Source organism: Mus caroli, unplaced genomic scaffold (genome assembly GCF_978045245.1).
Source record: "Mus caroli unplaced genomic scaffold, Mus_caroli_1 scaffold_8, whole genome shotgun sequence".
Lineage (NCBI taxonomy): Eukaryota > Metazoa > Chordata > Mammalia > Rodentia > Muridae > Mus > Mus caroli.
In genome coordinates, this window is record NW_028227263.1 from 133,382,649 (window position 1) to 133,405,807 (window position 23,159).

General features: G+C 43.2%; 5 pseudogenes; all 5 read right to left on the minus strand.

The window, feature by feature from the left end:
• Positions 1-201: 201 nt before the first annotated feature.
• On the minus strand, positions 202-956 carry LOC147003591 (uncharacterized; annotated as a pseudogene).
• Positions 957-4,619: 3,663 nt separating this feature from the next.
• Positions 4,620-5,858, minus strand: LOC147003592 (RNA-binding protein EWS pseudogene; annotated as a pseudogene).
• A 2,352-nt stretch (positions 5,859-8,210) lies between these two features.
• On the minus strand, positions 8,211-8,713 carry LOC147003593 (RNA-binding protein EWS pseudogene; annotated as a pseudogene).
• A 1,717-nt stretch (positions 8,714-10,430) lies between these two features.
• On the minus strand, positions 10,431-11,185 carry LOC147003594 (uncharacterized; annotated as a pseudogene).
• A 3,681-nt stretch (positions 11,186-14,866) lies between these two features.
• Positions 14,867-16,105, minus strand: LOC147003595 (RNA-binding protein EWS pseudogene; annotated as a pseudogene).
• Positions 16,106-23,159: the final 7,054 nt, after the last annotated feature.

Sequence of the window (23,159 nt, forward strand, 5' to 3'; positions counted from 1 at the left end):
AGCCCCTCCCGCTGGAACTCTGGGAAGAGGCTGACACAGTTTTGTGCAAAAGACAGGAGGAGTAGAGGAGGTGGCAGGAGGGAAAGCAGTCTTCAGTTAAAAAGATCAGCCCTCAGTTTCAAAGTCAGCTTCAGGGAGGCTGTCCTCTGGCAGAGTCAAGGTCAGAGGGAGGAGTGGCCGCGGGGCAGGGATGGGGAAGGTCTACATCTCCTTTAGGTCCAGCAGGGTCCAGCATCCTTTGTGTACAGAGATGCTCCTCTTTGGGGCACTTCAATTTATCTTCCAAGTCATCAATGGTCTTCTCCAGTTTGATTCCCGATCTTTCAGCAAACTCAGCACAGGTCTCTGCCTCCTGGAGTTTATCAGTACGAATCTTTATTTCTTCTTCATACTTGTCTTCTTTTTGAGAGTACTTTTCTTCAGCAGCACTCAGACACTTCAGGTTCTGGTCCATCAGTCTGATCTGCTCTTCCATCTCTCGCAACAGGCCTTGCCAGCGGACCTCTGCCAGCTCAGCACGTTCCTCCTTGTGTTTCCAGTCTCCTTCAATAATCACCAACTTATGAGCCACCTCTTCATACTTCCTATCTGCCTCTTCTACAATGTGCACTGCTTCCTTTAGCTGGATTTCCTGGAGTTCCATCTTTTTTTCATCTTTTAGACCCCTTATTTTCAATCACATTCATACCTTTCTCACTCTCATCTGCAGCCTTCTCCACTCCCTCCAGCTTCTGCAAAACAGTGGCAAGGCGCTCCTGGACATGGTCCCGCTCCTCTTCAACCAGGTGGATCCTGCAGTTCAATGAGGCCACCTCAGCATCAGCCTGCTCCCAGGCCCACCTTTCTCCCTCCACTTCCTGCTAGAGGCACTCGACCCTCTCCTCAGCATCATCAGCCTGCTGCTGCAGAACCTGGATCTTGAGCTTAACTGCCTCGATGGTGGTGCTCCCGGACATGGTGCCTACCAAGCTGCTTCTGGAAATCAGGTTCCTACCTCCTCTGCTCAGCATTGTAGTAGCTTTTCACCCTACTACCGACTCAAGACTTGATTTTCTATCTAATGGTCGTCCTTGAACAGTTGAGAGTGACCTTGAGTTCTTTATTATCTTGCACCCATCTCCCAAGTGCTAGGATTGTAATGTATGTTTTTTTTTAAAGATATATTTATTTATTTTATGTATGTGAGTACACTGTAGCTGAACAGATGTTTGTGAGCCTTCATGTGGATGTTGGGAATTGAATTTTTAGGACTTCCTGCTCCCTCTGGTCAATACTGCTTGCTCTAGATGGCTGCGCTTGCTCAGTCCCTGACTGCTCTGGCCCAAAGATTTCATTATTATTATACATAAGTACACCGTAGCTGACTTCAGATAGACCAGAAGAGGGCATCAGATCTCATTATGGGTGGTTGTGAGCTACCATGTGGTTGCTGGGATTTGAACTTAGTCAGTGGTCTTACCCATTGAGCCATCTCGCCAGCCCTATAACATGCTTGTGTGTGAGTGTGCACACTTGTGCTGGGATTCATAGAGCTCAGACGACAGCTTGCAGGAGTCACTTCTCCCTACCACTTATACTGGGGATCAAAGTCTGGCTTGGAGGCAAGTGTCTGTCAGCCTGCCCTGCTTTTTTTTTTTTTTTTTGGGAGGGGGCATATGTTATTGTTTGTTTTGAAATAGGGCCACAGTATTGACTAGGATGTCCTTGAACTCAAAGGTCCACTTTCCTCTCTTCCTGAGTTCTGGAATTAAAGGAGTATTCCACTACACCAAGTATGCTTTGTTATTGTGCTGTTTGTTTGTTTGTTTGTTTGTAAACACAAGGTCTAACATTATAGCCCAGGCTGGCTTTGAACTTATGGTGTAACCTACCTTGGCCTCAGACTTGTGGCAGTGCAGCTTATTTGCCTCAGCCTCCCTGATACCAGGTGTCTTAGTTATGGCTTCTATTGCTATGATGGAACACCATGACCTAAGCAACATAGGGAAGAAAGGGTTTATTTGACTTGCATTTCAACATCATAGTTCATCATCGAAAGCTGTCAGGACAGGAACTGAAACAGGGCAGGAACCTAGAGGCAGGAGCTGAGGCCATGAGGGCTGCTGCTTGCTGGTTTGCTCTCTTGGCTTGCTCGGCCTATTTCTTATAGAATTAGGACCAGGATTGACACCACCCACAATCACTAATCATCCATCAGTCACTAATTAGGAAAATGCACTCTAAGCTTGTCTGCCTTCAGCCCAGTCTTACGGAGGCATTTTCTCAGTTAAGATTCCCTTCAGTACAAAAGTTCTAGCTCAAAGGTGTTCTCAACCTGTGGGTCGGATCCTTTTGGATCCTTTTGACATCATGAGTTTTGAAGGCAAATGGATGGAACTAGAAAATATACTCCTGAGGGAGTTAACTCAAATTGAAAGGAAATGCATGGTATGTCCTTCTTAAGAAGTAGATACTAGCCAAAGAATTACAGAATACATAGGATATAATCCACAGAAGTCATGAAGGTTAACAAGCAGAAGGGTGCAAGGGAGGATGTTTTAGTTGTACTTGGGAGGGAGAAGAATGAAATCACTGGACACAGAGGAAGGGAGAGGGGAAAAGGGCACATGATCAGGTATGGGGCAGGGGGATACCGAATAGAAGCCCTGAAAAAACAAATAGACGTATGCAAACTTAGGGGTGATAAATGTGGGTGGACCCTCTAGAAGGTACCAGATAGCTGGGAAGTGAGATTTTCTCAGGACTCAAAGGGAGGAACTTTAGATCAAATGCCCAACAGTGAGGAGAGGGAACTTGTAGAGTCTACCTCCATTAGAAAGACAGGGCATTGAGTGGAGGGATGAGGTTGCGATCCACAGTCAAAAACTCTGACCTAGGATTGTTCCAGTCTAAAAGTGCCACAGGAACAAAAATGGAGAAAAGCCTGAGGGAAGATGGTCCAGTGGCCTGCCCAATATGGGATCCATCTCAAGGGGTGGCTCCACAGCCTGACAATATTACTGATGCTATGGTGTGCTTACAGACAGGATCCTAGCATTGTTGTCCTCTGAGCGGCCCAACAAGCAGCTAACTAACACAGATGCAGGTAATTACATTCAATCACTGGGCTTAAGTCAGGGATTCTTGTTGTTAAATTAGGGAAGGATTGGAAGAAGCTGAGGACAAGGGCAACCCATTGAAAGACCAGCAGTCTCAACTAACTCCTGTAATCTCTCAGACACTGAGACACCAAACAGGCAGCTTATACACGAGCTGTTCTGAGGCTCTGGACACATATACATCAGAGGACTGACTGGTCGGTCTCAGTGGGAGAAGAGGAGCCTACCCCTTGAGAGATTTGAGGCCCCAGGGAGTTAGAAGGCATTGCAGGAGGTGATGGAGAAATCCTCTTGTAGACAATGGAGGAGGAATGGGGTAAGGGAATGAGAGGGCACTGACTGGACTATAAAAATATAAAAGTAATAAAAAAAGATATAAAAATAAATTTTTCAATGAAAGTATATATTTTAAGTTCAAAATGGCTCAGGATTCTAATGCAAAATGAATATTATTATGAGGAGATAAATTCATATATACCAATATTAATGCAAAATTCTCAACACATAATACATTATATAATATATATATATATATACATATATATATAATACTCATAAGTACATCCAGACACACACCGATGCATACCTACATATATGGATATGTAAATATATGTATATGCAGTCTCTCAAATATTTATGCTCATGGTATATTTTAATCATCTCTGAAGACTACTTCCCGTTATACAAACTGGGAAAAGAGATGAGGGTGGAAAGAAGGGAACAACACTTAGGATGATCAAAAGTGAAAATGGACAGTATTTGTATGCTTGTCTGTGTGAGTCTTTCTTTGGGCTTATCCTTAACAGTGTTACATTCATCTCAGAAACCATAAGTCGCTGACAAAGAAGTTGTAAGTAGAATACCTTCTTTTATGTATTTGTTCTGAGTATGTGGGGACACCCAAAATAATTCACACAATTGTCATTGAACCTGACTACCAACCAGAATGTAATAGCAAGTCCTTCTTGCTGAATGTATCACAAACTTTGGAGATGGGACATGAGAAATCAAGCTCATATTGACTCAGACAATTCAGAACTGTTGGGTTACTTTTTATAGCTCCTGAGTGCATTCAAGATGTTGGAGGAATAAATTTATCAAGCTTTTTACACTGTGAACTTCACCAATGTCCATTTTAGTAACACTACCCTTGCCACATTGTTAGCATAACTCTTATTGGGGTACACATTATTTTCCTGGTTGGATTTGTGACTTGCTCTATAGTGATGATTCTTAATCCATGGTTTATGAGTAATGGAATACATAGATTTCTGGTGGTATCAAACACTTAGACTCTACTCAGTAGCAAAACTACCACTGTAACAATTAAAAATGCATATGGCTGTGGATTTTTTCACTATTTAGCTTGTTTTAATGTTTCTTCACAAATGATAAAAATAAAAAGTACAAGCAAAGAATAAACATAATATTCTCACTAACATTATAAACATGGAATTATACATTTAAAACATATTCTATTTTAAAAACTAAATCTGGTCATCAATGCAGCTCTGCATGTCTCTAGTAGGGCCAGTCTCTGTGTTGCTGATGGTGCTCACGTTTATCCAATTTCCCAGGACCTCCAAGTCTGCCTGTTCCTTCATTCTGATCCAATAAAGGTCCAGGAGAGCCCCTAGGACTACCTTGTCTTCCTGTACCAAAACCAACCTAGTCCATGCTGAGGCCTCGTCAGAAGTCTTATCTGTCTCCACCTCTACCACCTCTGAATATTCAGCTATGATAATCGCAGTCAGTCACACAGTCCAACTATTCCTCCTTACATGCCACCAGGGCTGCCTCAGCTATGATTACCACCCTGAGGCGGAAATGGTGGAGGGAGGAACCCTCAGCATTAGGGGCCTTATACTGGTTGCATTCTGTTCTCCAGGTGAAATTTGGTTTCCACAGCCCAGATTGAGACACTGCCAGACACTGCTTTCTGCTGGACATTTTGCCTTCCAAAGGGATTCCCTCTTGAGCCTCAGAGACCCTTTTGTGGAGGAGGTACTGCTACTTCCTCCATGTCCTGGCATATAAACCAAGGTTCCTCCAGGACCACCTGGGAGCCAGAACTTCCACGAAGCGGTGGTGGTATCCCTCTGCCCTCACATGATTGCATGCCACCCTGCACCCTGTTCATTAGATGCTTCTTTCGGGCTAGAGAATCTTTATGTTTGCTTCATTGAACATCTTTTCCATCTCCATTCCATGGCACTGTTGGTAGATGGTGTGGCTTTGTAGGACATTGTGGCATCACATTTAGGCTTTCCTGTTTCCTTGTCCATGCAGATATTGATCATGGCTTGTCCAGTTCTTTTGTTAATCTTGACAGTCCCACACTGCTTAAAGAAGCCTTTCAGATCATCCAAAGTCACATTGTCACTTAATCCTTGCACATAAATTTCACTGTTGTCAGAGTCTTCATCGAGGTCTATAGCAAAGCCTTGATCAAGATCTGGTCCTTCAATCATGGGTCCAGCAGTCTTATTGAAGACACCTTGATTTCCACAGTACCCATTGCACTCCTCCCTGCCCACTTTTGCTAATGCTTCTAGAATCAAACCTCCCTCCTCTCCTGCCACAGTTATCAGGGTCACTTAAGCTCTGATTATCCCCTTGTCAGGAAAATTCTCCATATTTCTACCCATAAATACCCATGCCACTGGAGTGGTTCTTTTGAAAAGAACTCTGGTGCCCATAGCTGCTACTCTGTTGGCTATATTGATTTTTAGCCTGGTTATAGGTTCTTTTCTGAGGGGAGTAACTGTCTTATTTTGTGTTTTACTGCTGTGAACCAACACCCTGACAATGGCACGTCTTACAAAAAACAACATTTAATTGGGGTTGGCTTACAGGTTTAGAGGATGAGTCCATTATCATCAAGGTAGCAGCATGATAGCTTCTAGGCAGGCATGGTACAGGCAGAACAGAGAGTTCTTCATCTTCACCTGAAGGCTGCTCGTGAAAGACTGACTTCCAGGCAATTAGAATGAGGTTCTTGAAGCCCATGGCAACAGCAACACACCTATTCCACCATGGATAGGCCTCCAAAAAGTGCTATTCCATGGACGAAGCATACTCAAACTATGACATTCCACAATGTGACTCCAATAGGCTCATTCAAGTACGAGTCTATGGAGGCCATAGCTAGTCATATAAAATAAAAAAGTGCATTTAGTCCAACTTTTAAAGTCCACATAGTGTACAGCAGTATCAATTTTAAAATTCCAAAGTTCAATGTCTCTACTGAGACCCAGCCAATCACTTATCTTTAGTCTCCAAATCAAGACAGGAACCAGCTATGCAAACTAAACTTTGTATTTTCATGTCTGATGTCAAAGCAATTGTCAGTTCTGCAACACTTTTTGCATCTTTGTTGATGGCAACAAACTTCTTTTCCTGAGCTGGTTCCATTCTGTGTTACCAGCATTACTGAGGAGATATCCATTGGCTCTGGTACCTTGAAATTTTTGGGTCTCTGAGGCAACTTGGATGTTACAGCTTCTTTGAAACCAGGATCCATACATGATCTTCTGGGCTCCTCCTAAGGGCAGATGTCAGGTCTCCAGCTCTATTATCTGTATCACTCCAAGCTCAGGTACATCCACTCGATTGCTGCTTTTGTTCTTGGTGAGCATCCCATGGGACTGGATTCTCCAGTATGCTGGGGTATTTAGCTGCAACTAGGCTTCACCAATAACCTCTTATAGGCTCTCTTTATGATGCCAAGCTTCAAATCCTTTGCATGACCCCATCAGTCCCAAGATATCAGCTGCAACTGCAGCTTAAACTTCACTGGTGGCCTTCTATGCCTTCTCACAGTGCTAAGCCTCAGCGGATATTCATGACCCCTTCATGCATTCAAATCCAGTACAAACTGTGTGACTCTTACACACCAAGTATAGCTGCAGCATGACAAACAACCTCGGCTATCTCTGTACCATGATTTTGTGCTCTGTGTAAACACGTGTCAGAAGTTTTCACCCCAGTGATGGTGGGCACCACTAATTCCTTAGATTCAGCTAACCAGCAGCAGTCTCCTCTCCTCTTGACTATAAAGTTTGAGAAAGATGTCCCGAACCACTATTGTCTGCTGATTGCAAAAGCTGGAACATGGTCCTCTTGTTCTATTACATTATCACTAGCTTCCTCTTTTCTAACTTCTTCACTGCCTAAGCTTTTCTGTCCTGTATCATGCTCTGTATATTGACCTTGAATTTAAATATCAGAATGCCTGACTCCTGGGATTAAAAGTGTATGCCATCACACCTGGATTTAAGTTTTTTTTTTTTTTTCTCCACCTAGAACATGCTCTGTCTCAGGGTGTCCTTCTTCAGGGATCTGTTCGGCTTTGTCTGCTGGGATTAAGTGTGTGTACCACCATGCTTGGATCTAAATTTAGTTGGGTAGGTTCTTGCCACAAGGGCACTACTTCCTTAGTCTAATTTAATATCATGAACATAGAATTCAGCTCCATTTCACTTCCTGTTTCCCCTTTAATACTCAGATTATATATTTGCGATTTTTCCTTTCTCAGCTTACCAAGTATCTTTAAAATGCTTTTTTTGAAACTTAACCAGAGGAAAAATATCTATGATGGGCATTTCTGAGATTTCTTTCTCAATTTAATTAATCTGACTTTCTTCACCTTAGCCTCACACAGGCTCTTAAAACAAAAGCAAAATTGGACCACAGTCGTCCCCAAAATATCACAAAAGCACTCTTTAGGACACATATTGAAAATCTCCCCTGAAACCTCTTGGACCAGGTCTGCATATTTCAAACTATTTCTCAGTCACAAATTATTCCATATTCCTAATATTGTAGTTCCTTTGCCCTATTTAAAGCATTCTACTGCATTCCAAATCCAAAGTCCCCATATCCACATTCTTCCCATAAAAAAATAGATAAATAAATAAATAAGTCAGGCCTACATTAGCAATATCCCACTCCTGGTGCCAACTTCTGTCTTAGTTAAACTTGTACTGCTGTGAACAGACACTATGACTGACCAAGGCAAGTCTTATAAAGGTGACCATATACAAGATAAGATATGATGGAGGTGTTATAACTGGCTGCCTAGTATATCTCCTGAGTGCTTGGTGATAATGGTCATCTGTATCCGAGGCTAGGCTGGTTATAATCCCCCTGTGCTAGATTGAGTTTGACTAGTCTAAGAGTGCTTGGTACCATTCTGTGGTCTTTTAGGTGGCATGGATTCTGGGTGCTGGCTACTAGCTGCTCATCATAAGCTCAGCAGGCAGCCTGGGTGACATATGCAGACTGAGCTGTGTAAAAGGCCTGTGTTTTGATGAGTGTAGAATTGTTGGTGTCATAAGTATCAGTCCCATATCCTTGTGCAGGCTGACCAAATGCCTGGCGGAAGTTGGAGTGATATAACCAGTAAGCAGCTGTCCATAATAAGTTCCCTGTGCAATCTGCCCATAGGTGGCAGTGGGTATAGCAGACATCAGTAGGCTGTCTATAGGTTCCCTGGCTTTGTGCCTATATGCCTTGGTGGTCTGTGCATATCTTTGAGTTGGCTGAGCTGGGTAGGCACTGTAGCCCTGTTGGTTTGCAGGTTAGCTTTAGGCACTGTAATCTATGGAAGCCATTTTCTCTCCTTCTTCCCTGTTCTCTCAAAGTTTGTCTCCCTCTCTTGTTCCCCAATGGTTGCAAGTTTTCAGACCAGAGGAAATATATGTTCTACAGTTGTTATGACATATTTTTTGAGAAGCATTGCTTTACAGGAAGCCTTTCCCTACAATTCAGGCCAGGAATCAATGGTAGTGTTTCTCAAAGTCCCCATCAATAATGAAGGCCTTAATTTTTTTCTAAATGATCATAGCTGGAATGTACTTTTATTAAAAAAACCATTTTATTCATTTACATTTCAAATGATATCCCCCTTCCAGTTTACCCCTCCAGAAATGCCCATCCCATCCCCCCCAGTCACCTCACCTTGCCTCTATGAGGTTACATCTTCACCCATTCAACCACTCCCACCTCATCACTCTAGCATCTCCCTGCTCTGGTTCATCAAGTGTCTCTCCCTTCCCAATGATGTCAAATAAGGCCATCCTCTGCTTCATATGTATATGGAGTCCTGGCTCCTTCCTTGTGTACTCCTCCTTTGGTGGTTTAATCCCTGGGAGCTCTGGGTGGTCTAGGTAGTTGATATTGTTTTTCTTATGGGGCTGCAAGCTCCTTCAGTCCTTCCCCTAACTCTTCCATTAGTATTTTCAGGCTCATTCTGATGGTTGGCTGTGTCTGCATCTGTATTGGTCAGGTGCTAGTAGAACCTCTCAGGAGACAGCTATATCAGGCTCCTTTCATTAAGCACTTCTTGGCATCAGGAATAGTATGGCTGTTTGGTGTCTGCAGGTGGGAAAAGGTCCCAAAGTGGGGTCGTCTCCGAATGGCCTTTCCTTCTGTCTCTGTGCTAATTTTTGGCCCTCTCTACCATGGATCACGCTGATCAAGTATGGGGTCCCTGGAATGTGGGTCCTTGAAGGCTAGGTGGGTAAGGATTCACCAGTGACAAACAGAAACAAACAGGGAGGCAGTTTGAATCTGAGTCTATTTTGGAGGTCTCAAGCTAGGGTTTTTATACATTAAAAATATATATATATATATATATATATTTCAACTCTTTAAAGACATGATCAGTGAAGCAATCTCAAATACCATCATTATCATTTGGCACATTACTTAAAGCTGGCATGGCACTTGGTAAAAAGCTAACTTTAATATTTTCCACTTCTTGTCCTAGTGTTAAAATTACATCCTCTACAGCACCACTTTTTACTTCTAATATTTTATCTCTAACTCATTGCCTTGCAAGTGTTAAAGAGACATTTTTATTTACATCATAACAAAATGTGCAGACTTCATATCTGAGACTAAGGTGACTGTTGAGACTGTAAGTGAAGTAACCATGGCTATTAAAGCACTAATAGATAAAATCAGAGCCACAGCAAAATGCTTTGCTCTAATTAGTGCATTAACTCTTTTAAGCATTTCTAAGGCTACTTTATCAAACCAAACATCATCTTTTAACTCTACAAGAAGCATAATATAAGTAGGTATTTGTAGTAAAAAAAATAACTGAATAATTTCTAAAAGGTGTTCAGCCCCTCCCGCTGGAACTCTGGGAAGAGGCTGACACAGTTTTGTGCAAAAGACAGGAGGAGTAGAGGAGGTGGCAGGAGGGAAAGCAGTCTTCAGTTAAAAAGATCAGCCCTCAGTTTCAAAGTCAGCTTCAGGGAGGCTGTCCTCTGGCAGAGTCAAGGTCAGAGGGAGGAGTGGCCGCGGGGCAGGGATGGGGAAGGTCTACATCTCCTTTAGGTCCAGCAGGGTCCAGCATCCTTTGTGTACAGAGATGCTCCTCTTTGGGGCACTTCAATTTATCTTCCAAGTCATCAATGGTCTTCTCCAGTTTGATTCCCGATCTTTCAGCAAACTCAGCACAGGTCTCTGCCTCCTGGAGTTTATCAGTACGAATCTTTATTTCTTCTTCATACTTGTCTTCTTTTTGAGAGTACTTTTCTTCAGCAGCACTCAGACACTTCAGGTTCTGGTCCATCAGTCTGATCTGCTCTTCCATCTCTCGCAACAGGCCTTGCCAGCGGACCTCTGCCAGCTCAGCACGTTCCTCCTTGTGTTTCCAGTCTCCTTCAATAATCACCAACTTATGAGCCACCTCTTCATACTTCCTATCTGCCTCTTCTACAATGTGCACTGCTTCCTTTAGCTGGATTTCCTGGAGTTCCATCTTTTTTTCATCTTTTAGACCCCTTATTTTCAATCACATTCATACCTTTCTCACTCTCATCTGCAGCCTTCTCCACTCCCTCCAGCTTCTGCAAAACAGTGGCAAGGCGCTCCTGGACATGGTCCCGCTCCTCTTCAACCAGGTGGATCCTGCAGTTCAATGAGGCCACCTCAGCATCAGCCTGCTCCCAGGCCCACCTTTCTCCCTCCACTTCCTGCTAGAGGCACTCGACCCTCTCCTCAGCATCATCAGCCTGCTGCTGCAGAACCTGGATCTTGAGCTTAACTGCCTCGATGGTGGTGCTCCCGGACATGGTGCCTACCAAGCTGCTTCTGGAAATCAGGTTCCTACCTCCTCTGCTCAGCATTGTAGTAGCTTTTCACCCTACTACCGACTCAAGACTTGATTTTCTATCTAATGGTCGTCCTTGAACAGTTGAGAGTGACCTTGAGTTCTTTATTATCTTGCACCCATCTCCCAAGTGCTAGGATTGTAATGTATGTTTTTTTTTAAAGATATATTTATTTATTTTATGTATGTGAGTACACTGTAGCTGAACAGATGTTTGTGAGCCTTCATGTGGATGTTGGGAATTGAATTTTTAGGACTTCCTGCTCCCTCTGGTCAATACTGCTTGCTCTAGATGGCTGCGCTTGCTCAGTCCCTGACTGCTCTGGCCCAAAGATTTCATTATTATTATACATAAGTACACCGTAGCTGACTTCAGATAGACCAGAAGAGGGCATCAGATCTCATTATGGGTGGTTGTGAGCTACCATGTGGTTGCTGGGATTTGAACTTAGTCAGTGGTCTTACCCATTGAGCCATCTCGCCAGCCCTATAACATGCTTGTGTGTGAGTGTGCACACTTGTGCTGGGATTCATAGAGCTCAGATGACAGCTTGCAGGAGTCACTTCTCCCTACCACTTATACTGGGGATCAAAGTCTGGCTTGGAGGCAAGTGTCTGTCAGCCTGCCCTGCTTTTCTTTTTTTGGGAGAGGGCATATGTTATTGTTTGTTTTGAAATAGGGCCACAGTATTGACTAGGATGTCCTTGAACTCAAAGGTCCACTTTCCTCTCTTCCTGACTTCTGGAATTAAAGGAGTATTCCACTACACCAAGTATGCTTTGTTATTGTGCTGTTTGTTTGTTTGTTTGTTTGTAAACACAAGGTCTAACATTATAGCCCAGGCTGGCCTTGAACTTATGGTGTAACCCACCTTGGCCTCAGACTTGTGGCAGAGCAGCTTATTTGCCTCAGCCTCGCTGATACCAGGTGTCTTAGTTATGGCTTCTATTGCTATGATGGAACACCATGACCAAAGCAACATAGGGAAGAAAGGGTTTATTTGACTTACATTTCCAGATCATGTTCATCATCGAAAGCTGTCAGGACAGGAACTCAAACAGGGCAGGAACCTAGAGGCAGGAGCCGAGGCCATGAGGGCTGCTGCTTGCTGGTTTGCTCTCTTGGCTTGCTCGACCTATTTCTTATAGAATTAGGACCAGGATTGACACCACCCATAATCACTAATCATCCATCCGTCACTAATTAGGAAAATGCACTATAAGCTTGTCTGCCTTCAGCCCAGTCTTATGGAGGCATTTTCTCAGTTAAGATTCCCTTCAGTACAAAAGTTCTAGCTCAAAGGTGTTCTCAACCTGTGGGTCGGATCCTTTTGGATCCTTTTGACATCATGAGTTTTGAAGGCAAATGGATGGAACTAGAAAATATACTCCTGAGGGAGTTAACTCAAATCGAAAGGAAATGCATGGTATGTCCTTCTTAAGAAGTAGATACTACCCAAAGAATTACAGAATACATAGAATATAATCCACAGAAGTCATGAAGGTTAACAAGCAGAAGGGTGCAAGGGAGGATGTTTTAGTTGTACTTGGGAGGGAGAAGAATGAAATCACTGGACACAGAGGAAGGGAGAGGGGAAAAGGGCACATGATCAGGTATGGGGCAGGGGGATACAGGATAGAAGCCCTGAAAAAACAAATAGACGTATGCAAACTTAGGGGTGATAAATGTGGGTGGACCCTCTAGAAGGTACCAGATAGCTGGGAAGTGAGATTCTCTCAGGACTCAAAGGGAGGAACTTTAGATCAAATGCCCAACAGTGGGGAGAGGGAACTTGTAGAGTCTACCTCCATTAGAAAGACAGGGCATTGAGTGGAGGGATGAGGTTGCCATCCACAGTCAAAAACTCTGACCTAGGATTGTTCCAGTCTAAATGTGCCACAGGAACAAAAATGGAGAAAAGCCTGAGGGAAGATGGTCCAGTGGCCTGCCCAAAGTGTGGTCCATTTCAAGGGGTGGCTCCACAGCCTGACAATATTACTGATGCTATGGTGTGCTTACAGACAGGAGCCTAGCTTTGTTGTCCTCTAAGGGGACCAACAAGCAGCTAACTGACACAGATGCAGGTACTTACATTCAATCACTGGGCTTAAGTCAGGGATTCTTGTTGTTGAATTAGGGAAAGATTGGAAGAAGCTGAGGACAAGGGCAACCCCATAGAAAGACCAGTAGTCTCAACTAACCCCTGTAATCTCTCAGACACTGAGCCACCAAACAGGCAGCTTATACATGAACTGTTCTGAGGCTCTGGACACATATACATCAGAGGACTGACAGGTCTGGTCTCAGTGGGAGAAGAGGAGCCTATCCCTTGAGAGATTTGAGGCCCCAGGGAGTTAGAAGGCATTGCAGGAGGTGATGGAGATATCCTCTTGTAGACAATGGAGGAGGAATGGGTTAAGGGAATGAGAGGGCACTGACTGAACTATAAAAATATAAAAGTAATACAAAAAGATTTAAAAATACATATTTCAATGAAAGTATATATTTTAAGTTCAAAATGGCTCAGGTTTCTAATGCAAAATGAATGTTAATATGAGGAGATAAATTCATATATACCAATGTTAATGTAAAATTCCCAACACATTATACATTATATATATATGTGTATATATATATATATATATATATATATATATATATATATATATATTACTCATAAGTACATCCAGACACACACGGATGCATACCTACATATATGGATATATACATATATGTATATGCAATCTCTCAAATATTTATGCTCATGGTATATTTTAATCATCTCTGAAGACTACTTCCCATTATACAAACTGGGAAAAGAGATGAGGGTGGAAAGAAGGGAACAACACTTAGGATGATCAAAAGTGAAAATGGACAGTATTTGTATGCTTGTCTGTGTGAGTCTTTCTTTGGGCTTATCCTTAACAGTGTTACATTCATCTCAGAAACCATAAGTCGCTGACAAAGAACGTGTAGGTAGAATACCTTCTTTTATGTATTTGTTCTGAGTATGTGGGGACACCCACAATAATTCACACAATTGTCATTGAACCTGACTACCAACCAGAATGTAATAGCAAGTCCTTCTTGCTGAATGTATCACAAACTTTGGAGATGGGACATGAGAAATCAAGCTCATATTGACTCAGAGAATTCAGAACTGTTGGGTTACATTTTGTAGCTCCTGAGTGCATTCAAGATGTTGGAGAAATAAAGTTATCGAGCTTTTTACACTGTGAACTTCACCAATGTCCATTTTAGTAATACTACCCTTGCCACATTGTTAGCATAACTCTTATTGGGGTACACATTATTTTCCTGGTTGGATTTGTGACTTGCTCTATAGTGATGATTTTTAATCCATGGTTTATGAGTATGGAATACATAGATTTCTGGTGGTATCAAACACTTAGACTCTACTCAGTAGCAAAACTACCACTGTAACAATTAAAAATGCATATGGCTGTGGATCTTTTCACTATTTAGCTTGTTTTAATGTTTCTTCACAAATGATAAAAATAAAAAGTACAAGCAAAGAATAAACATAATATTCTCACTAACATTATAAACATGGAATTATACATTTAAAACATTTTCTATTTTAAAAACTAAATCTGGTCATCAATGCAGCTCTGCATGTCTCTAGTAGGGCCAGTCTCTGTGTTGCTGATGGTGCTCATGTTTATCCAAATTCCCAGGACCTCCAAGTCTGCCTGTTCCTTCAGTCTGATCCAATAAAGGTCCAGGAGGGCCACTAGGACTACCTTGTCTTCCTGTACCAAAACCAACCTAGTCCATGCTGAGGCCTCCTCAGAAGTCTTATGTGTCTCTACCTCTACCACCTCTGAATATTCAGCTATGATAATCGCAGTCAGTCCCACAGTCCAACTATTCCTCCTTACATGCCACCAGGGCTGCCTCAGCTATGATTACCACCCTGAGGCTGAAATGGTGGAGGGAGGAACCCTCAGCATTAGGGGCCTTATACTGGTTGCATTCTGTTCTCCAGGTGAAATTTGGTTTCCACAGCCCAGATTGAGACACTGCCAGACACTGCTTTCTGCTGGACATTTTGCCTTCCAAAGGGATTCCCTCTTGAGCCTCAGAGACCCTTTTGTGGAGGAGGTACTGCTACTTCCTCCATGTCCTGGCATATAAACCAAGGTTCCTCCAGGACCACCTGGGAGCCAGAACTTCCACGAAGCGGTGGTGGTATCCCTCTGCCCTCACATGATTGCATGCCACCCTGCACCCTGTTCATTAGATGCTTCTTTCGGGCTAGAAAATCTTTATGTTTGCTTCATTGAACATCTTTTCCATCTCCATTCCATGGCACTGTTGGTAGATGGTGTGGCTTTGTAGGACATTGTGGCATCACATTTAGGCTTTCCTGTTTCCTTGTCCATGCAGATATTGATCATGGCTTGTCCAGTTCTTTTGTTAATCTTGACAGTCCCACACTGCTTAAAGAAGCCTTTCAGATCATCCAAAGTCACATTGTCACTTAATCCTTGCACATAAATTTCACTGTTGTCAGAGTCTTCATCGAGGTCTATAGCAAAGCCTTGATCAAGATCTGGTCCTTCAATCATGGGTCCAGCAGTCTTATTGAAGACACCTTGATTTCCACAGTACCCATTGCACTCCTCCCTGCCCACTTTTGCTAATGCTTCTAAAATCAAACCTCCCTCCTCTCCTGCCACAGTTATCAGGGTCACTTAAGCTCTGGTTATCCCCTTGTCAGGAAAATTCTCCATATTTCTACCCATAAATACCCATGCCACTGGAGTGGTTCTTTTGAAAAGAACTCTGGTGCCCATAGCTGCTACTCTGTTGGCTATATTGATTTTTAGCCTGGTTATAGGTTCTTGTCTGAGGCGAGTAACTGTCTTATTTTGTGTTTTACTGCTGTGAACCAACACCCTGACAATGGCACGTCTTACAAAAAACATTTAATTGGGGTTGGCTTACAGGTTTAGAGGATGAGTCTATTATCATCAATGTAGCAGCATGAAAGCTTCTAGGCAGGCATGGTACAGGCAGAACAGAGAGTTCTTCATCTTCATCTGAAGACTGGTAGTGAAAGACTGACTTTCAGGCAATTAGAATGAGCTTCTTGAATCCCATTTCAACAGCAACACACCTATTCCAACATGGATAGGCCTCCAAAAAGTGCTATTCCATGGAAGAAGCATACTCAAACTATGACATTCCACAATGTGACTCCAATAGGCTCATTCAACTATGAGTCTATGGAGGCCATAGCTAGTCATATAAAATAAAAAAGTACATTTAGTCCAACTTTTAAAGTCCACATAGTGTACAGCAGTATCAATTTTAAAATTCCAAGGTTCAAAGTCTCTACTGAGACCCAGCCAATCACTTATCTTTAGTCTCCAAATCAAGACAGGAACCAGCTATGCAAATTAAACTTTGTATTTTCATGTCTGATGTCAAAGCAGTTGCCAGTTCTGAAACACCTTTTTCATCTTTGTTGATGGCAACAAACTTCTTTTCCTGAGCTGGTTCCATTCTGTGTTACCAGCATTACTGAGGAGATATCCATTGGCTCTGGTACCTTGAAAATCTTGGGTCTCTGAGGCAACTTGGATGTTACAGCTTCTTTGAAACCAGGATCCATACATGATCTTCTGGGCTACTCCTAAGGGCAGATGTCAGGTCGCCAGCTCTGTTATCTGTATCACTCCAAGCTCAGGTACATCCACTCCACTGCTGCTTTTGTTCTTGGTGAGCATCCCATGGGACTGGATTCTCCAGTATGCTGGGGTATTTAACTGCAACTAGGCTTCACCAATAACCTCTTATAGGCTTTCTTCATGATGTCAAGCTTCAAATCCTTTGCAAGACCCCATCAGTCCCAGGATATCAGCTTCAACTGCAGCTAAAACTTCACCAGTGGCCTTCAATGGCTTCTCACAGTGCTAAGCCTCAGCTGATATTCATGACCCCTTCATGCATTCAAAACCAGTACAACCTGTGTGACTCTTACACACCAAGTATAGCTGCAGCATGACAAACAACCTCGGCTATCTCTGGACCATGATTTTGTGCTCTCTGTATACACATCCCAGAAGTTTTCACCCCAGTGATGCTGGTCACCACTAATTCCTTAGCTTGGGCTAACCAGTAGCAGTCTCCTCTCCTCTTGACTATACAGTTTGAAAAACATGTCCCAAGCCGCTATGTTCTGTTGATTGCAACATCTTGAACATGGTTCTCTTGTTCTATTACATTATCACTAGCTTCCTCTTTTCTAACTTCTTCACTGCCTAAGCTTGGCTGTCCTGTATCATGCTCTGTATTTGACCTTGAATTTAAATATCAGAATGCCTGACTCCTGGGATTAAAAGTGTGTGCCACCACACCTGGATTTAAGTTTTTTTTTTTTTTTCTCCACCTAGAACATACTATGTCTCAGGGTGTCCTTCTTCAGGGATCTGTTCGGCTTTGTCTGCTGGGATTAAGTATGTGTACCACCATGCTTGGATCTAAATGTATTTGGGTAGGTTCTTGCCACAAGGGCACTACTCCCTTAGTCCAATTTAATATCATGAACACTGAATTTAGCTCCATTTCACTTCCGGGTACCCCTTTAATACTCAGATTATATATTTTCGATTTTTCCTTTCTCAGCTTACCATGTTTCTTTAAAATGCTTTTTTTTTTAAACTTAACCAGAGGGAAAAAATCTATGATGGGCATTTCTGAGATTTCTTTATCAATTTAATTGATCTGACTTTCTTCACCTTAGCCTCACACAGGCTCTTAAAACAAGAGCAAAATTGGACCACATTCGTCCCCAAAATATCACAAAAGCACTCTTTAGGACACATATTGAAAATCTCCCCTGAAAACTCTTAGACCAAGTCTGCATATTTCACACTATTTCTCAGTAACAAATCATTCCATATTCTTAATATTTTCGTTCCTTTTGCCCTATTTAAAGCATTCCACTGCATTCCAAATCCAAAGTACCCAGATCCACATTCTTCCAATAAATAAATAGATAAATAAATAAATAAGGTCAGGCCTACATTAGCAATATCCCACTCCTGGTGCCAGCTTCTGTCTTAGTTAAACTTGTACTGCTGTGAACAGACACTATGACTGACCAAGGCAAGTCTTATAAAGGTGACCATATACAAGGTAAGATATGATGGAGGTGTTATAACTGGCTGCCTAGTATATCTCATGAGTGCTTGGCGATAATGGTCATCTGTGGAAAGCCGTGCAGCGAGCAGAGCAATCGCTGTGGAGAGCCGTGCGTGTGCTGCGAGCAATCAACATTATAAGATGGTGCTGGCCTCCGCTGTGACAAACTAGTAAACAAGCCTTGTGCCCAAGTGCGAGAGTGAACTCACTCCTAGTCACTGCCCATTCTCGGGGTGTAATAGTGGTGTGATGAGCGAGCAACGACGAATCAAGTGCTGTCACGCCACATCAGGTGCTGAAATGTCATGGCTGAGTGCTATATAAGGGACTCCATTTTCTGGGGTCGGGATCTTCCTGAGAAGTAAGCAATAAAGCTTTGCCGCAGAAGATTCCAGTTGTCCTGAGTGTGTTCTTGCCGGCGGGGACAAAAGCTCGGGATAAGTGGCGCCGAAGACCCGGGGACTTTATACCATCACACCGGCGCAAGGAAGATCCCTCGTTCGCGGGACAGAACCAGAACTGCGGGACATTACAGCTCTGCAAGGTAAGTATAGTCTTGAAATTTCTCCAGAGTTAGATGCACTTTTGATTGTTTGCACGGCGATTGCACTTTCCCTTTCAGTTTCGTTTTGTTTCCACCGCTGGAACTGCTGACTGGTGCCCAGTCGCAGTCAGGCTCGGACAGCACCTGGACAGTGCCTGGACAGCGACTAGTTTCAGTCACAGTCAGGACTGGATAGCGGCAGTATGGGAATTTCTCACTCTGTAGTAGTGGCGTTAAGGTCGGTCCTGAAGCAGTGTGGCCTAAAAATCACCACTAAGAATATAGAGGCATTTGTCAGGGAGGTAGACCGTGTGGCACCATGGTATGCTTGCTCAGGTTCGTTAACTGTCACCTCTTGGGACAAACTGAAAGGAGATCTAGTTAGGGAACAGCAGAACGGCAAACTTAAAGCAGGGATCATGCCTTTATGGAAATTGGTGAGATCGTGCTTAACAGATGAGGATTGTCAGCAAATGGTAGAAGCAGGGCAGAAGATTTTGGACGAAATTCAAGACAGTCTATCAGAGGCAGAGTGGGGAGAGAGATTGAAAGTTGGGACGAAACAAGGTGCACCGAAGAATTTAGGCCTTTCCACGGGCCTTGAGCCCAAGGAAAAGAGATATAAAGGAAAGAATGCCTTGGGAGAGATTAGAAAAAGGGATGGAAAGGGAGAGAAGAAGAGAGAAAGAACTGGAGAGGCACATAAGGAAAGGAGCCTCTACCCGCCATTAGATGAGTTTAAGGCACTAGCTGTCAGTAGCTCAGAATTGGATAAGGAACTTAGCTCCTCTGAGGAGACAGACTTAGAGGACAAAAGATACCAGCCAGATGAAAGACGAGCTAATCAGTCACAGAATAACATAAAGAAAGCAAAAGTAGCTAGAGACAAATGTCAAATCACTATGCGATCTTCAGATCCGCAACCTCTGGGTCCTAGTACACCTCCGCCCTACGTGCAGAGGTATCAATCAGACTCATTCATTTCAAAAGAGGAACAGAGAAAAGTGCAGCAAGCGTTCCCAGTCTTTGAAGGTGCAGAGGGCGGACGCGTTCATGCCCCAGTGGAGTATATACAGATTAAAGAATTAGCAGAGTCAGTTCGTAACTATGGAGTCAATGCCAACTTTACTGTAGCCCAAGTCGAAAGGCTTGCGACTCTGGCAATGACCCCTGGCGATTGGATGACCATAGTAAAAGCCGCATCTCCTAACATGGGAATGTATTTAGAATGGAAAGCTTTGTGGCAAGACTCCTGCCAAGCACAGGCAAGGGCCAATGCCAATGTTGAAGGGGACCAAGGAACATGGACTTTTGAGTTGCTTACAGGTCAGGGACAACACGCTAATAACCAGACAAATTACCATTGGGGAGCTTATGCTCAGATCTCAGCTGCTGCAGTTAAGGCATGGAAGGCACTCTCTAAGAAGGGAGAGGCAAGTGGGCATTTGACCAAGATTACCCAGGGTGCACAGGAGTCATTCTCAGATTTTGTGGCTAGAATGACAGAAGCGGCAGGGAGAATTTTTGGGGATCCAGAGACAGCTATGCCTTTAATTGAACAGTTGATCTATAAACAGGCTACCCAGGAATGCAGGGCGGCTATTACACCTAGAAAGAGCAAGGGACTGCAGGACTGGTTGAAGGTTTGCCGTGAGCTTGGAGGGCCACTCACTAATGCAGGTTTAGCAGCTGCCATTCTACAAGGGCAAAAACGCCCTGACATGGCTGAGCTCAAACTCTGCTATAATTGTGGCAAACCGGGACACTTAAAAAAGGACTGTAGAGCCCTTGTCAAAAGGAGAGCACCAGGACTGTGTACTAAGTGTGGAAAAGGATATCATTGGGCTAGAGATTGTCGTTCAGTCAGGGACATTCGAGGCAGGCCCCTGCAGCCAGGATTCCCTCAAGCAGTAGATAATGAGACCATTCCAAAAAACCAGTACAGGGCCCTCAGGTCTCAGGGCCCGAAAACATATGGGACCTCGACAGGCAAAAGGTGGACCCCACAGTCCGCAGGGCAACAGAAGGATCAGCTGGGTTGGACCTCCGTACCACCACCCGATTCATGCTAATGCCCCAAATGGGGGTACAGCCTATTCCTACTGACTATAAAGGACCTCTGCCATCCGGGAGTGTTGGCCTAATATTGGGCCGGGCCTCCCTTACCTTACAAGGTCTTATTGTTCACCCTGGAGTCGTAGATCAAGACTATGAAGGGGAACTTCAAGTTCTCTGTTCCTGTCCTCAGGGTGTCTTTTCTATTTCACAAGGGGATAGAATAGCTCAGTTAATAATTTTGCCAAGCCTACATGGCTGTTTTCCTTCCTCTGGTGTCCCTCGAGCTACCAGAGGGATTGGTTCTACTGGAAATGATTCTGCTTACTTAGTGATGCCTCTTGACTCCAGGCCATTCTTAGAATTAGTTATAGAAGGAAAACAATTTAAAGGGATTTTAGACACAGGAGCAGATAAAAGTATCCTTTCTTCCCAATGGTGGCCAAAAACTTGGCCCGTTACTCAGTCATCACGTTCTTTGCAAGGTTTAGGTTATCAGTCCTGTCCCACTATTAGTTCCCGTTCTTTGAGCTGGACAGCTCCTGAAGGTCAAACAGGACGATTCACTCCCTATGTTTTACCACTCCCAGTAAATCTCTGGGGGAGAGACATCTTACAGGCACTAGGACTGACCTTGACTAATGAATACTCGCCACAAGCTGTTCAAATAATGAAGAAAATGGGCTATAAAGAAGGAAGGGGATTAGGGAAAGGAGAGCAGGGTAAACTTGAACCTATCCCTCAAAAAGGTAATAATGGGAGACAAGGTTTGGGTTTTTTCTAGGGGCCATTGAGGGCTCCATGCCCATACCATGGCTTACAGAGGAAGTTGTATGGGTTCCTCAATGGCCTCTCTCCTCTGAAAAGTTAGAAGCAGCTACAAAACTAATTTCTGAACAGCTACGCTTAGGTCATTTAGAGCCCTCTACCTCACCCTGGAATACACCTATTTTCGTAATTAAGAAAAAATAGGCAAATGGCGCTTATTACATGATCTTAGAGCTATTAATGCACAAATGCGTCTATTTGGACCAGTTCAGCGAGGGCTACCATTGCTTTCTGCCTTACCCAAAAATTGGGAAATTATAATTATAGATATTAAAGATTGCTTTTTCTCTATACCTTTATGCCCTCAAGATAGGCAAAGATTTGCATTTACCATCCCAGCCATTAATCATTTAGAACCGGATCAAAGATACCAATGGAAGGTCCTACCTCAGGGGATGGCGAATAGTCCCACCATGTGTCAACTGTATGTGCAATTGGCACTTAAGTCAGTTAGAGAGCATTTTCCATCATTACAGGTGATAATTTATATGGATGACATTTTGATTTGCCATAAAAATTCACAATTATTGCAAGATGCATACCCTATATTAATAAAAACGTTAGGGCAATGGGGATTGCAGGTGGCCACTGAAAAGGTGCAAGTTGCTCAAATGGGAGCCTTCCTAGGGTCACTCATTTATCCTGACAAAATTGTTCCTCAAAAATTAGAGATTCGCAAAGATCACCTACATACCTTGAATGATTTCCAAAAATTGGTAGGAGATATTAATTGGCTAAGACCATTTTTGAAAATTCCATCAGCAGAATTAAAGCCCTTATTTGACATATTAGAGGGAGATACCCACATCTCCTCCCACAGAGCACTTACCCCAGCTGCATGTCAAGCTTTACAAACGGTAGAAAAGGCCTTACAAGATGCTCAATTACAACGCATTGAGGAGTCAAAATCATTTGAATTGTGCATATTAAAAACTGCACAGTTACCAACAGCAGTCTTATGGCAAAAAGGACCCTTATTGTGGGTCCATCCTAATGCTTCCCCTGCAAAAATCATTGAGTGGTATCCTAATGCAGTTGCTCAACTTGCACTTAGGGGGATAAAAGCAGCTATTACTTATTTTGGGAAAGAACCTCATATGCTAATCGTACCTTACACTTCTACTCAAGTTCAAACCCTGGCAGCAACAACTAACGATTGGGCAGTCTTGGTTGCCTCTTATTCAGGACAAATTGATAATCATTATCCAAAACATCCAATTTTACAATTTGCCTTAAGTCAAGCCATAGTGTTTCCAGTAATAACAGCCAAACACCCACTTCCGGATGGGGTAGTAATGTATACAGATGGATCCAAATCTGGCATAGGTGCATATG